The 14043-nt window shown below is 43.5% G+C and overlaps 1 long non-coding RNA gene across 1 annotated transcript; it reads left to right on the forward strand.

The window, feature by feature from the left end:
* The first annotated feature begins 10944 nt into the window (after positions 1-10944).
* LOC109378164 (uncharacterized) lies at positions 10945-13148 on the forward strand. Its single transcript, XR_002122959.1, has 4 exons — positions 10945-11011; positions 12024-12155; positions 12340-12494; positions 13004-13148. It is a non-coding gene; the product is annotated as an uncharacterized LOC109378164 (long non-coding RNA).
* Positions 13149-14043: the final 895 nt, after the last annotated feature.

The raw sequence follows: 14043 nt of genomic DNA on the forward strand, positions 1-14043 counted from the left end.
AACTTGTCTATTCCCCTTCCCCCAATTCCCCAATAAAAATCTTTAAAATATAAAATAAAATCCCACCACACTGAAAGCATAACCTTTCTCTGATGAATGTCTGCTTTTGATGTTGTTTGAGGCGAATCATCACATTGGGACCAAGACCATTTGTGCACCACACTGTTGTAAACAATTCGTTTCTCATCACCAGTTATCAGTTGCTTTAAAAAAAGGATCGCTTTCCTCATGTTTAATGAGCATATTGCAGATGTTTATATGCGCCATCAAATGAACTTCTTTGAGTTCATGCAGAACTCAAATATCGAGCTTGCTTATGTATTCCAGCTTCTTTAGGTGGTTGTGAACGCTTGAATGATAGACATTCAATTGTTCTGCAATCTCTCGTGTCATGTCACTTGGGTTTGACTCTATCAGTGCCTTTATTTTGTCGTCATCACCTCGGTGGGCCTCCCTGACCGAGGAGCGTTGTTGAGATCAAAATCACCAGCACGGAATTTTGTGAACCATCATTGGCACTGACGTTCTTGTAGAGCATTGTCACCGTAAACTTTACGCAATGTTTCACAAGCTTGACACGCGTTCTTCCCTTTATGGAAGTAAAAGAGTAAAAGTGGCAAAAATGCACAATTTGGTCTTTCATCTTCAACTTGTTGTAAAATCTCCAAAACTCAACCAAATTGCTTATTTTTTTTTAGAATGAAGCTAGAACTGTCAGCTGTCAAATGACATAGCAATAAAATAGATGCGAATGACTCTAGTACTTCCAAAAATGAATTAATGCCATCTGTTGCAAACATGCATCATGACTTTTCCGACGACCCAATAGCTTTCCAGTTTTGCATATGTTATCTTTATCACTTTCTCTTATAGGAGTGGCTTTTTATGCCTATAATAAGAGCAATGTGGAAAGCCCACAAAAAACAGAGTAAACTTTGATAATTCAGTTATTAAACTTCCATCAGCCCATAATATTTGTATGTCACACTAGAAATTTTTTACTATATTCCCCTACTAAAAAAAATCAAATAGAATATTCAGAAATTGGTTGTGTTTTTACACACACACACAAAAAAATTAAATAAGTAGAAACTCCATTAAGCCAAGATTCCCAATGAATCTTTACCTAACATCTTTGAGTGTTAAAAATAACCTCTTGTATTTTGTGAAAGCCTGGAATCATTGAGAAATTTATGCCAGGTCTGTATATATAGAGAGATAGAGATAGAGGCAGGGGGAAGGAGACAGAGAAAGGAGAGAAAAGGCAGTTTTTTTCCCCCCTCTTTATTTTTCCAGTATGGGGTGTGGGAGCAGAAACAGTGAGGGTCATAGCAGACTCCCAATACCAGGAGGAGAGTGGAGGTCTGCAGGTTGCCAAAGAAATGGACCATTGATTCCACTCCTTCAGTAGGATCATGAGGGAAATAGCCACGTTGTTCTAACCACTTCCTGGTCACCCCATTGGTAAAGGAGGGATACCCGACCTTACATAGTATGAGATGACCAAATACACAGCACCCAACATTGCACAGATGAGATTGATTGACAGCAGTATCTAATCACATATATTTACAGGGGGAGGAGGACAATGTACCCCAAACAGGCCCATCCAAGGGTTACACTCAGGAGCAGAGTGAAGAAGCAAGGGCTGAAGGAGGCAGGCTCGTAGGAACAAGAGGCGGAGGTGTCCCCTGGTTCTCTTAGTTCGATGGAAAATCCAGTTATGAAAATTCATGAGGTTGATGCAGGGGGTAAATACGTGTATAGGTTAGTCCCTGGAGAGACGTCTAGATTCGTATCAAGAACACTTAATCCCTGGAAGAGAAAAACTCAGTGTTCATCTCTCCTGCTGATTGAGTAATGATCCAGGTCGTGGGACCCAGTGTGAACATCCAAGACACTTCCTTTTACTCTTGTTTTTAAAAAGAGCTTTATTGAAGTATAATTTGAGTACCATAAACGTTTGATGTACACAAAACGTTGCAGAATGAAATTGAAGAAGACTGACATCAGTGGGAAGACATCCCATGTTCATATGGGGAGGCTTACTATTGTTAAGATGGCAGCACTCCCCAAACTGATCTTACTATTTCTGCTGTTTCCTCTCCTCTTTCAGTGCTCCCATTATGTGTATGTTGCCCTATCTGGTGGTGTCCCACAGGTCTTTGAGGCTCTGTTCATTTCTCTTCATTCTTCTTCAGATTGGATAATTTTTATTGATCTATCATCAAGTTTGCTGGGTTTTTGCTAGTTCACATCTACTTTTGAGCCCCACTAGTAATTTTTTCATTTTCATTGTTACACTTTTAAACTCTAGATTTAATTAGTCTTTTTGTAAAAGAATATTTTTTTTTATTCCTTTTCACTTTTTTCCCCAATTCCCCCACCTCCGCCCCTCTGGCAACCATCAGTTTGTTCTGTTTACATGAATCTATTTCTGTTTTGTTTTTTTTTTACACTACACATATAAGTGAAATCATACGGTATTTGTATTTTCTCTGACTTATTTCACTTAGCATAATATCCTCTAAGTCCATCCATGTTGTTGCAAATGGTGAGTTTTCATTTTTTTTATGGTTGAGTAATATTCCATTGTATATATGTACCACATCTTCTTTATCCTTTTGTCTGTTGATGGACACATAGGTTGTTTCCATATCTTGATGATTATAAATAATGCTGCAATAAACATAGGAGTTCATATATCTTTTTGAATTGGTGTTTTCATTTTCTTCAGATAAATACCCAAAAGTGGAATTGTGGGGTCATGTGGTAGTTCTGTTTTTAATTTTTTGAGGAATCCCCATACTGTTTTCCATAATGGCTGCACCAATTTGCAATCCCACCAACAGTGTATGAGGGTTCCCTTTTGCCCACATCCTTGCCAACACTTGTTATTTGTTGACTTAAAAATAATTTTTAACTCTCTATTTGATGGATCGATGTTATGATACTTTAAAAAAATTCTGTAACATGGCTTTTTAAAAGTTCTTTGAGGGCTGACCGAGTAGTGCGTTGGTTAGGAGTTGGCTTGGGACACCAGCTCTGAGCAGCAGGGCCCTGGTTCGGATCCCACATGAGGGCCAGTGACGCAGTGCTCTCTACAGCTAAGATGGTGGACAACAGCTCGACCTGGAGCTGGGTTGCCATGAGTCACCGGCAACTGCGTAGGCTGCAGTGGAGCTGGCCGGCAGCAGGTGTGAGTTTTTGTGAGCTGCTGAGCTGCTGTGAGCGGCCGTCCAGTGCCTGGCAACTGTTCTGCCTCAGCCGGGAAGAGGGCAATGATCATAATACCAACATGGGCCAGTGAAGTGATGTCCTCCACAACTAGACTGAAGAACAAAAGGACAGCAACTTGTCTGTTCCCCTTCTCCGATTCCCCAACACTGTTCCCCTACCCCAATTTCCCAATAAAAAATTAAAATAAAAAAAGTTCTTTGAACATATTCATAATATAAGCTTTGGAGTCTTTTTTTTTTTTAAGATTTGTATTGGGGAATTGAGGGATGGGAACAGTGGTGGGGAATTGGGGTAAGGGGAACAGACAAGTTGCTGTCGTTTTGTTCTTCAGTCTCGTTGTGGAGGACATTGCTTCACTGGCCCAAGCTGGCACCATCATTGTGCTCTTCCCAGGCGAGGCCGATCAGTCGCTGGCTTCTGGATGGCCGCTCACTGCGGCTGCTGGCCGCTCACGCTGGCTGCTGGCTACACACGGTAGCTTATGGCAACCCACTGCAGCAGGGGACTGCAGCCTACGCTGTCCTCGGCAACCCATGACATCCCAGCCCCAGGTCGAGCTGTCGTTCACCATCTTAGCTGCAGAGGGTAGTATCACTGACCCTCATATGTGGGATCCGAACCGGGGCCCTCTGGCATCCCAAGCCAGTTCTTAACCAACGCACCACTCGGCCGGCCCAGCTTTGGAGTCTTTGTCTGGTAAGTCCACCATCTGCACCCCTCAGAGACAGTTTCTGCTAACTGTATTTTTCCTAGTTAGAGTACCTCTTTCTGTTTCGTTACATATCTCATAAGTTTTTGTCAAAAATCGGACATTTTAGATACTAGGTTGTCACAACTCTGGATTTTGACTCACTCCCCAGCCCAGCCCAGAGTCATTTGTGTTGCTGTTCACTTGTCTAGTCTCTTGGCTTGACTATTTCTGTGGAGTCTGCTTACCCTGCAGTGACTGCTGGCATCCCCACTCCGTTGTTCTTTTTAAGTTCTTGTTTGTTTGCTTTTAAACCTGGCGTCTCAGGAGTCACCTGTGTTTCAGCATAGCTTAGTGGTGAGCCAATGACTGGTCCGAGGCTCTGTTTACATATCTTGAGTCAGTACAGCTTCTTTCACATGCTGGTGGATTTTTGTATGAATTGGGAGATGGAGTTAAAGTCTGGATATAATTATGTACAATTAATTATGCACCAGGGTTTGCTTTCTGTGTACACAAGGCCTTGCACTCAGCCAGGAAAAGTAGATAGTGAGGACTCTTTATCTCCTCTCATACAGCCCTGCACATGAGCACAGACTTCTAGATCTCCAGCGATATGTGGTAGCTTATCAAGTCCTATTGGGGCCATCATGTTCCTTAGATCTCCCTGTTACAACATGACCTATCTGCTGCTCTGTTTCTTGCCCAACCAGCACCACAACCTGGCCGTGATGTGGATCTCTCTTAAAGTCGGCCATTGTTTCTGACAGTGTCTATGGGCAAGTGTTTTTGTATGCTCAGCTCCAAATCCCGTCATCCCCCTCCAGGTGAGGCTGCCAGTCCTCAGGATTGGTCCATCCTGCTGGAACTTCTGCTCCAGGAAGATGGGGCAGGGGAGATCGGAGCAGTCTGAGGCCAAAATGTCACAGACTTCCATTTTTCTTACTGAGTTTTAGTACTTTTTTTTTTTAAAGTACTTTTGAATTTGACTTATGCCAATGTTTGATTTCTAGAGTCATGAAATAGTAATTTTTGTGAATTTTGTCATCATTGCTTTATGGAGAGGAGACTTATCAAGCTCCTCACCCATCTGTTCTGGAAATCCTGCACACTCTTTTGATTCTTAACATGTTTCCTGGCTTGACTCTCATAACAAAACTATGTGATCGACATTATTGGCATTTTCATTGTATAGGTGACAAGACAGGGCCAGAGCAGTTAAAATCTTTCCCCGAGGTCATCCTAGCAAGCAAGTGACTGAAGCAGGCCTGGATTCTAAAGGTTCTTGACCAGACTGTTGAAAGGTGGAGCCCCACTCTTCACCAGGGCACAGGGAGAGAGAGATTCCCAGTCAAGCCAGGAGAGGTGGCACCATGTGGATCTCTGTTAAATCTGTTGTAAAAGTGAGAAAGCACCTTCAGTAACTAGCATCCCAGTTTTGCTTTGTTTTTAAAAGATTTTATTTGGGAATTGGGGGAGAGGAACAGTGTTGGGGAATTGGGGAAGGGGACTAGCCAAGTTGTTGTTCTTCAACCTTCATTGTGGAGAGTGCCAGTCACCATCTGGCTGCCCGTCAGCAGCTCGTGGCCTCTAAGCTCAAGGTGCTGTGTTCAATCTTATTGCGGGTGGGCGTAGCCACCATCCCATGCGGAGTTGAACCAGCAGCCTTGTTGTTAAGAGTGCACGCTCTATCCACTTAGCCATCTGGGTGGCAGCTCAGATCAAGGTGCTGAGTTCAGTCTTAGTTGCGGGTGGGCGTAGCCCACCATCAAACAGGCAATCTTGTTGTTACACCAGCTGAGCCATCCTGCCACCTGTTGGCAGCTCAGAGCAGCTCAGCTCGGGCGCAGCGTCACTGGCCCATGTGGGAATTGAACCGGCAGCCCTGTTGCTCAGAGCTTGTGCTCTTAAGCCAACTCTTAACCAACTGAGCCACTTGGCCAGCCCAGCCTCCCATTTTTTTAAAGCAGCTTTGTAGCGATATAATTCACATCTCATACAATTCATTGATTTAAAGTATACAATTCAGTGGTCTTTAGTATATTCACAGCTGTGCAATCATCACAATCAATTTTAGAACAGCTTCATTACCTCAAAAAGAAGACCAGTGACGATCATTAGTTGCTCCAGTTTCCACCCTCCCAGCCCTTGGCAAGCACTAATCTACTTTGTCTTGACAGATTTGCTTATTTTGGACACTTTCTATAAATGGAATCATGCCACATGTGTTTGGTGCCTTTTTTTTTCCACTTAGCATAATGTCTTCAAGGTTTATTCATGATGGCTCTTGGTGAGCTCCTGGATGGGGGCCAGTTACCAGAAAGACCAAGCCATGATTAGAGGCTTCGAATTTTCAGCCCCACACCTTATTCTCCAGAGAGGGGAGCGGGACTGGAAATGGAATTAATGATCAATCGTGCCTACGTGAGGCAACCTCCATAAAAGTCCCCAAAGTAGGGGTTTGGAGAGCTTCCAGGTTGGTGAGCACATGTTAGTGCCGGGAGAGTGACATTCCTTCCTACATACCTTGACTTATGCATCTTTTCCCTCTGGATGTTCATCTGTATCCCGTACCATATTGTTTTATGGTAAACTGGTAAACGTAAGTCAGCTATTTTCCTGAGTCCTTTGAGGTGCTCTAGCAAATAAATCAAACCCAGGAAGGGGTCATGGGAACCTCCAATTTATAACCGATGGGTCAGAAGCCAGGTGACAACAACCTGGACTTGTTATTGGCATTTGAAGTTGGGGGTTAGCGGTCTCCGAGGACTGAGCCCTTAGCTTGTGGAATCTAACACTATCTCTAGGTAGAGAGTGTCAGAATTGAGTTAACTTTAAGACACCCAGCTGGTGTCACAGAACCACTTGGTGTGGGGAAAAAAAGGCCACACATCTGTTTTCAGAAGTGTTGTGAGGGTGGTAGTTGTGTGACAATAAAGGAGGACCACAGAAGGAAGACTTTTTCCTGCTAACCTGGATATATACCTATAAGTGGACTTTCTGGGTTACATGGTAAGTCTGTTTATCTTTTTTAAAAATATTTTATTGGGAATTGAGGAAAGGGAACAGTGTTGGAGAATCGGGGAAGGGGAACAGCCAAGTTTTTAATCCTTCAATCTTAGTTGTGGAGGGCCCAGCTAGCTCAGCTCCAAGTCCAGTCACCATCCAGCTCGTGGGTGCCCAGCTCAAGGTGCTGTGTTCAATCTTAGTTGCTGGGGGAGGAGGGAGAGCGGGACACAACCCCCCATCTCATGTGGGAGTCGAACCGGCAACCTTGTTGTTAGGAGCACGTGCTCTCATCAGCTGAGCCATCCTGTCACCTGTTGGCAGCTCAATGGCAGCTCAGCTCGGGTGCAACTCACTGGCCCATGTGGGAATCGAACCAGCGACCCTGTTGCTCAGAGCTTGTGCTCTTAACCAACTGAGCCACACGGCTGGCCCTGTGTTTATCTTTTTAAGGAACTGCCAGACTTTTTAAAAAGGGGCTGCACTATTTTACATTCCCATCGGCAATGTATGAGGGTTCCAATTTCTCCACATCCTTGCCAATATGTGTACTTGTTATTATATGGTTATTTTATTTTATTTTTAAAAATTCCATCTTGGTGGAATGAAATAGTATACCATTGTGGTTTTCCCTGGTGGTGAGTGATGTTGAACATCTTTTCCTGTGCTTATTGACCATTTGTACATTCTTGGGTGAGATACCTGTTCAGTTTCTTTGCTCATCTTTTAATTGAATTGTCACTATATTACCAAGGTCTAAAAGCTCTAGATATGTTCAAGATACAAGCCGCTTCCTGACACATGATTTGCAGATACTCTCTCCCTTCCTGGCAGTATCTTTTCACTTTCACTTTTATGATTATATTTTGAAGTGTAAGTGCTTCACTTTTGATGAAGTCTGATTTAAATACTTTTTCCTTTTGTCACTTATGCTTTTAGTGTCATATCTAAGAACTCATTGCCTAACTCAAGGTTTTGAAGACTTACTCCCATATTTTCTTCTAAAAAGGTTATAGTTTCAGCTCTTACAATTAAGTCTATGATCCATTTGGGGTTAATTTTTGCATGTGGTGTGCAGGAGATCTCCAGCTTATTTTATTTGCATGCAGATATGCAATTGTCTTGCGACCACTTGTCACAAAGATTATTCTTTCCCCAATGAGCTATCTTCACATGTTGTTGAAAATCAATTGCGAATGTAAAGGTATATTTCTGGGTTCTCAATTAGAATCCATTGATCTATGTCTATCCTTATGCTAGTATCACACTCTCACAATTGTGGTAACTTTATAGAAGTTTTGAAATTGGCAAGTATAGTCCTCCAATTTTTTTCTTCTTTAGAAAAAATTTAGATTACTCCAAGTCCCTTGAAATTTCAAAAATGTTCTTGAATTTTAAGATCAGCTTATCAATTTCTGCAAAGAAGTCAGCTGGAATTTTAATAGGGATTGCATTAAATTTGTAGATCAATTTGGGGAGTACTACCATGTGAACAATATCAGGTCTCCTGATCCATGAACATGGGATGTGTTTTCATTGATTTAGGTCTTCTTTCATTTCTATCAACCATGTTTTATAGTTTCCAGAGTATAATTTTTTCGTTTCTTTCGTTTCTTTTGTTAAATCTATTCTTAAGCATTTTATTCTTTGTTTGCAATTGTAAATGAGTGACCCATGTAAGTGACCCATGTAAATGTAAGTGACCCATGGATTCGCACCCAGGATGAGTTGGCCTTAACTGAGCACCCTCTGTATACAGAGTCCCCACTTCAGCTTAAAGCTCTTAATACACAGAACTCACATTGACCTGGAAGGAAGGGTCATTTTGCATTTTGCAAGTGAGGAAACTGAGGCTTAGAAGAAGGGAAGCATTTCATAACAAGTAAATGAGAATGCTAGGCTTTTCTGGTCTGGAAAATGGGCTGTGTTTCCAGTGTTCCTTGAGCTTTGAGCCATGGTGGAGAAGCCTTTTGGGGTAGATAAATATGGTTGAAACATGGCAGGGAAACTTCCACTCTGAAAATGTTCACTAGGCTACATAGCTTTAACAGCCAACTCTGTCCCAACTCACCTGGGCCCTTGAGGCATTCCCTGAGCCTCAGTTTCCTCTTCCTCTAAGTGAAGATGTGTATGGCTGTCTTATCACATTTCTCTGAGACTCTGACAGGCTAACTGGTTGGGCCCTGTGCCTGATGCTGAGTCTGCAGTCAGAAAATGAAATGGATGATGTTGAACACCCTGTGAGAGAAAATGGTCCTTTCTATTTTTGCCTCTCCCTTTTGCCTGGTTATGGAGCACTAAAATGGAAAGGGATTTTACAAACATCTTTGCCTCATTTGAAATGCATTTTAAACTATTGAGACTCAGGGACATGAAACCATGAGCCAATGTCCTGTGATTTCACCTGAGAGATAAACTTGAACTTTATGCTCCCAGGCTTAAGAACGCACAAACACAGTCCTGGTGAGGTTGATTCTTATCCTGTTGGGGGGGCGTGGTGTGAGGGAAATCAGGTTATATAAGAAGGCAGCAGGTGACATCTGTCAGTCACAGGAAGGCCAGCTGCCATGGCACNACGCTCACCCGCAACTAAGGCTGAACTCAGCACCTTGAGTTGAGCTGCCGTCCAGATGGCTCAGTGGATAGAGCATGCACTCTTAACAACAAGGCTGCTGGTTCAACTCCCGCATGGGATGGTGGCTATGCCCACCCGCAATAAGATTGAACACAGCACCTTGAGCTTAGAGGCCACAAGCTGCCAATGGGCAGCCAGATGGCGACTGGCGCCCTCCACAACGAAGATTGAAGAATAACAACTTGGCTAGTCCCATTCCCCGATTCCCCAAAACTGGGTTCCCCTCCCCCAATTCCCCAATAAAATCTTAAAAAAAAAATAAACAGTGGGATTATACAAATTGTATTTCTAAAGTGCTTAGCAAAGCGCAAGAAACAGATTGATTGCCCAGTAAATAATAATTATTTTTTGTAACACTGAAGAATAATAAAAGGACGCAAACAGCTAATTTCCTAGCCCGTGATCAAAACTGACCTCCCACTCTGATATCAGTGCCCCAAACCAGGGTGTGCCCGCATGGCCACTATAACTCCATTGAGGGAATACAGGAACCTTCAGATTCTTACCTTTCTTCCATGTCCATCCTTCTTAAACAGCAGCCTCTCTTCTTCTCTACCTTCTAAAACTCACTGCCTTTTTTCTCCACAATTAGCATCAAGTTTAAGGTGATTGGCTGCAGTTGGTGGTGGTTAGTTTAGTTGTTAGTTGAGGGGTGTGTGTGTGTGTGTGTGTGTGTGTGTGTGTGTGTGTGTAGCAGAAGTTTGATTCACTTCAATAAGTAGCCTGGAAAACCTATAACATCAAGCTGCCAGTCACATCTCATGGGTGCTTCTAAGTTATAAAGCTGTTGGAAATAAGGCGTGTCTCTGAGGTGCTGTTACTTTGTCACAGGAGACAATATTTTGTGGGGGAAATAGAAAAATATTGAAGGAAGGCGGGCAGATGTGCCGGGGCTATACTGAGGGAGATCAATGAGTACTGGAGAAGTCAGGAAAGGTCTGCTAGAGTTGGCAGTGAGATGTCCAGTGGGGCCCTCATGGGTGGGTGGGTGGNGTCCATGATTAGTGTGGTATGGGTGAGTCCCAGCTGGTCATTTCATTCATGTGTGTCAGTGGATAGCAGTGAGAAAGTGTCAGATTCTTATTCATCTGTCACGTTGTAGCCTCCTCGTGTATCTGTTCAGAACATAATGGACTTCAAAGCATGAAAAAAAAATACAATGTTGTTAACTATAGTCTCTATGTTGTACAGTAGATCTACGGAACTCACCCTTAAAAATGTGTTAACTGGGAAGAGCTTGTGTTGTGTTCTTACCGTAACAAAAAAGTCGTAACATTTTAACATGAAGAGAAAGTTACATAGGCAGAGCAGGTCCTGATTGCCGCTATGCATTCAGATTGCCTCTTTGTTGCTCAAGCCTCCTCTATCCATCTCCCCTGTGTCTGCATTTCTTCCAGCTCATTCGCTGCCTGGGACCCCCCAGTATTCTTCATTTAAACCAGGTAATCAATGTTGGAAAATCATGAAAACAAAACAACAATGAACTAAAACCAACTGACATGTGGGGTGGTGACCATAATCATCATGCTTCAAAGGTATTTTCCATGAACGAGCTAAGTTCGCCCTGTCAGTAATGGGAACAGACAGGTGCTCACCTTGCTCGGGCTGCAGGTGGAGGACCAGGGGCCCCTGAGAGAGTTATTTATTCAGCAAGGCCACGCGAGCTGTAGATGGTGAGGCTGGAATCTGAACCCAACATGTGCTTTTCAGCCATGTGCCGAGGTAGATAGGACCTCATTCCAAGAGATGACATTCTAATAAGGAAGCCTGTCTAGGAATCGTAAGGCAGGACTGGGGGCAGGGGCTGGATGAAATGTGCACGTGATGTTTGCCAGCAGTAAATCCAGTGACTTGGCTGAGAGAATCCTTCCAGGCCAAAGATGTCTCTGCCAGGTCCACATAACCACAAAGCCCTCTGGCTTTCTGTAGTTTTCATCTTCAATCCATTCAAGTGCTCAAATCAGTGCATGCTGAAACTCACTTTGTTACACCATGAATGTGGCTCCTTATCAGGCTTCTGAGTGATGGGAGGCAAATTACTAATGACAATAACAAGAACCCACCTGTGTTCCCAGGTATGGAATGTACTTAGACTTTGGACATTGAATCTGGTAAAGCAGAAGTTATAGCTCCAGACACAAGTGCTCAACACGTATAAAAAATTATGATCCCAAATCAAGCTGCTTTGTGGTCTGGCAAGCTTATCTGTTGCCTGGGACACCAATATCCATGAGAAATGTCTCTGGGTAAATAACATGTCACTGGAAATTCAACATGTCACTGGGCAAGGACCACATCATATTGACCTTGACTTCCCTGATGCTTAGCAGAGGGCTGTGTACATGGCAGGCCCTTGGCGATGATGGGCTGGCTCGAAGGGAAGCTGCCGGAGTTACTACAGAGGTAATGGTACCCCCGAGAGCTGATGAGGAGAACAATGTCTGCTTTTTTCAGATAATTCATGCCATTTCCCATTCACCTATGAAGACCAAAAGTATTTTGATTGCACCAAAATGGATTCCCTAAGTAGCTGGTGTTCTCTGACTGAAGAGTATACTGGGAGATGGAAATACTGCACTAAGGATGGTGAGTGTGCAGCTTTGCCTCGCGTGGTTTCCCCGAGACAAGGGAGTTTCCATAGTTACCTCCTAGACGGAAGCTTCAGGCTACTCCTCATCCTGTCCCACGTATTCTGTTCAAGTCCCCTTTCTCTTGATAAAACTAAAATAACATCCCCGCAATTTTCTCACCCTTTCCTTCTATTTTTCAGACTACGCCCGCTGTTTTTTCCCCTTTATGTATAATGGCAAGGTGTATGACAGTTGCACAAGTGATGGGAGCGCCTTTAACAGGTTTTGGTGTGCACTCAGTCCAGACTATGACAAAGATGGATTTTGGAAGCATTGCTACGATTGAAAGGAAAGGGTAAGAGTGTCTGGGGAGGATGAAAAAAGACGCATGTCTTTTTGTGAGTTGGGAAGAGATGGAGCTGAATAGAGATGGAGTCAGGTAACACAGAGAGGAGTGAGGAGACAGGTGGAGAGATGGGAGGAGGTGAAAGGGGGCAGGGGGAAGGGAAGGGTGAGGAGCAGAGGTATGGGGAGGAAAGAAAGGGGAGCCAAGATGGAAAGAGTAAGAGACAAAGGCAAAATGCAAAAACAGAGAGAGGAGAGTTAGAAAAGGAAGAAGAAAGAGTTTGCAGGATAAGAAATGGAAGGAAGGATTGGGGAGGAATAGTAGTAAGAGAAGGTAGGAGAGAAGGTGAGAGACAGGAAGAGAGAACAATCCACAGTCTTTTGAGCAAATGAGAGACAGCGGGAGTAGAGCTGGGGGGAGAGCAGAGAGAAAAGGAGAAAAGAAACAGGCCTTTGCACTCCAGGTGACTGGCTGGAAAAATATCATTCACACCAAGACCATGTTAAATTACTTTACAGTGGCTCTGCCCTCGTCCAGGGATGCAGTCAAGGCTTTGAAACCAAAGTGCAGAAAAATCAAGAAATCTTAAGAATAAAGGTGGATGCTCTGAGCGACAGAGGTGGAATCCTGTCCCTGCAACTCCACATCCCTCCTGCGGGTCAATAAACTACTTTCTCTGCAGATGTGATCTTGTGATCCTTTCCTGAAAGGAACCATCTTTCAAATAGGAGGGTCTCAGCATACCCAGGCTGGTCACACAGGATCTTCACATTTGGCCCTCTCCCCTCCAGACCCTGAAGTCACATCAACACACATCACAGTTGTCTTTTATGTGGACTTGATTGAATGGTGAAAGTGTAGGGAGGCTACTGGTGAAGGGGGGGGGGTGTCTCTGAGGGTATGGAGGGCTGGTCCCTGTCATAAACGATGTATCTTTTCTGACTTACCTGAAATGTTATTTCTTTCTGGAGATATTCTCTGACTCCCCAATATAAGGCCTTCTGGTCGTGTTCTTCCAGGGCCCTAACTAGCTGTTAAAGTGTCCATCTTCCCTGGGGAACTGGAATCTTCGGGAGGACAAGATGGACTGTGTTGTTTGTCCTGGCATCAGTTCTAAGTGCAGAACCCGGCACATACTTGGCCGTCAGACATTTTTCAAAGGCCTACTACCTTTAAAAAAATATTCTAGAAAAAGAGAATTTCAGTAAATAGAGGGACTTGAGTGAGACACAGTTAAATGCACAAGTACCAGAAATAAAGAAGGGTCTTGAAGCCAGAGCCTAGTCTATTCTGGTTCCCAAGCAGCCCAGGGAGATACATAATAGTTGCTGCGGGACCTGGTGATGACCTTTTAGTCACTGGGGAGGTCACCATTCATGGCCTCTATGGTGTTGCGGTTAGTAATTGAGACTATAACTTAAAACCAAGTCATTGTAAGGGCTATTCAGTTAAGAAACCTAGAAAATCTTCTTGTGGTCCCAGAGAAAAAACAAAAAAATTTCTATTTTTGTGGATAGAAATTTAATTCATAACTGCCCCAAACTGGAAACAATCCAAA

Source organism: Hipposideros armiger, unplaced genomic scaffold (genome assembly GCF_001890085.2).
Source record: "Hipposideros armiger isolate ML-2016 unplaced genomic scaffold, ASM189008v1 scaffold_1780, whole genome shotgun sequence".
In the NCBI taxonomy this organism is placed as follows: Eukaryota; Metazoa; Chordata; class Mammalia; order Chiroptera; family Hipposideridae; genus Hipposideros; species Hipposideros armiger.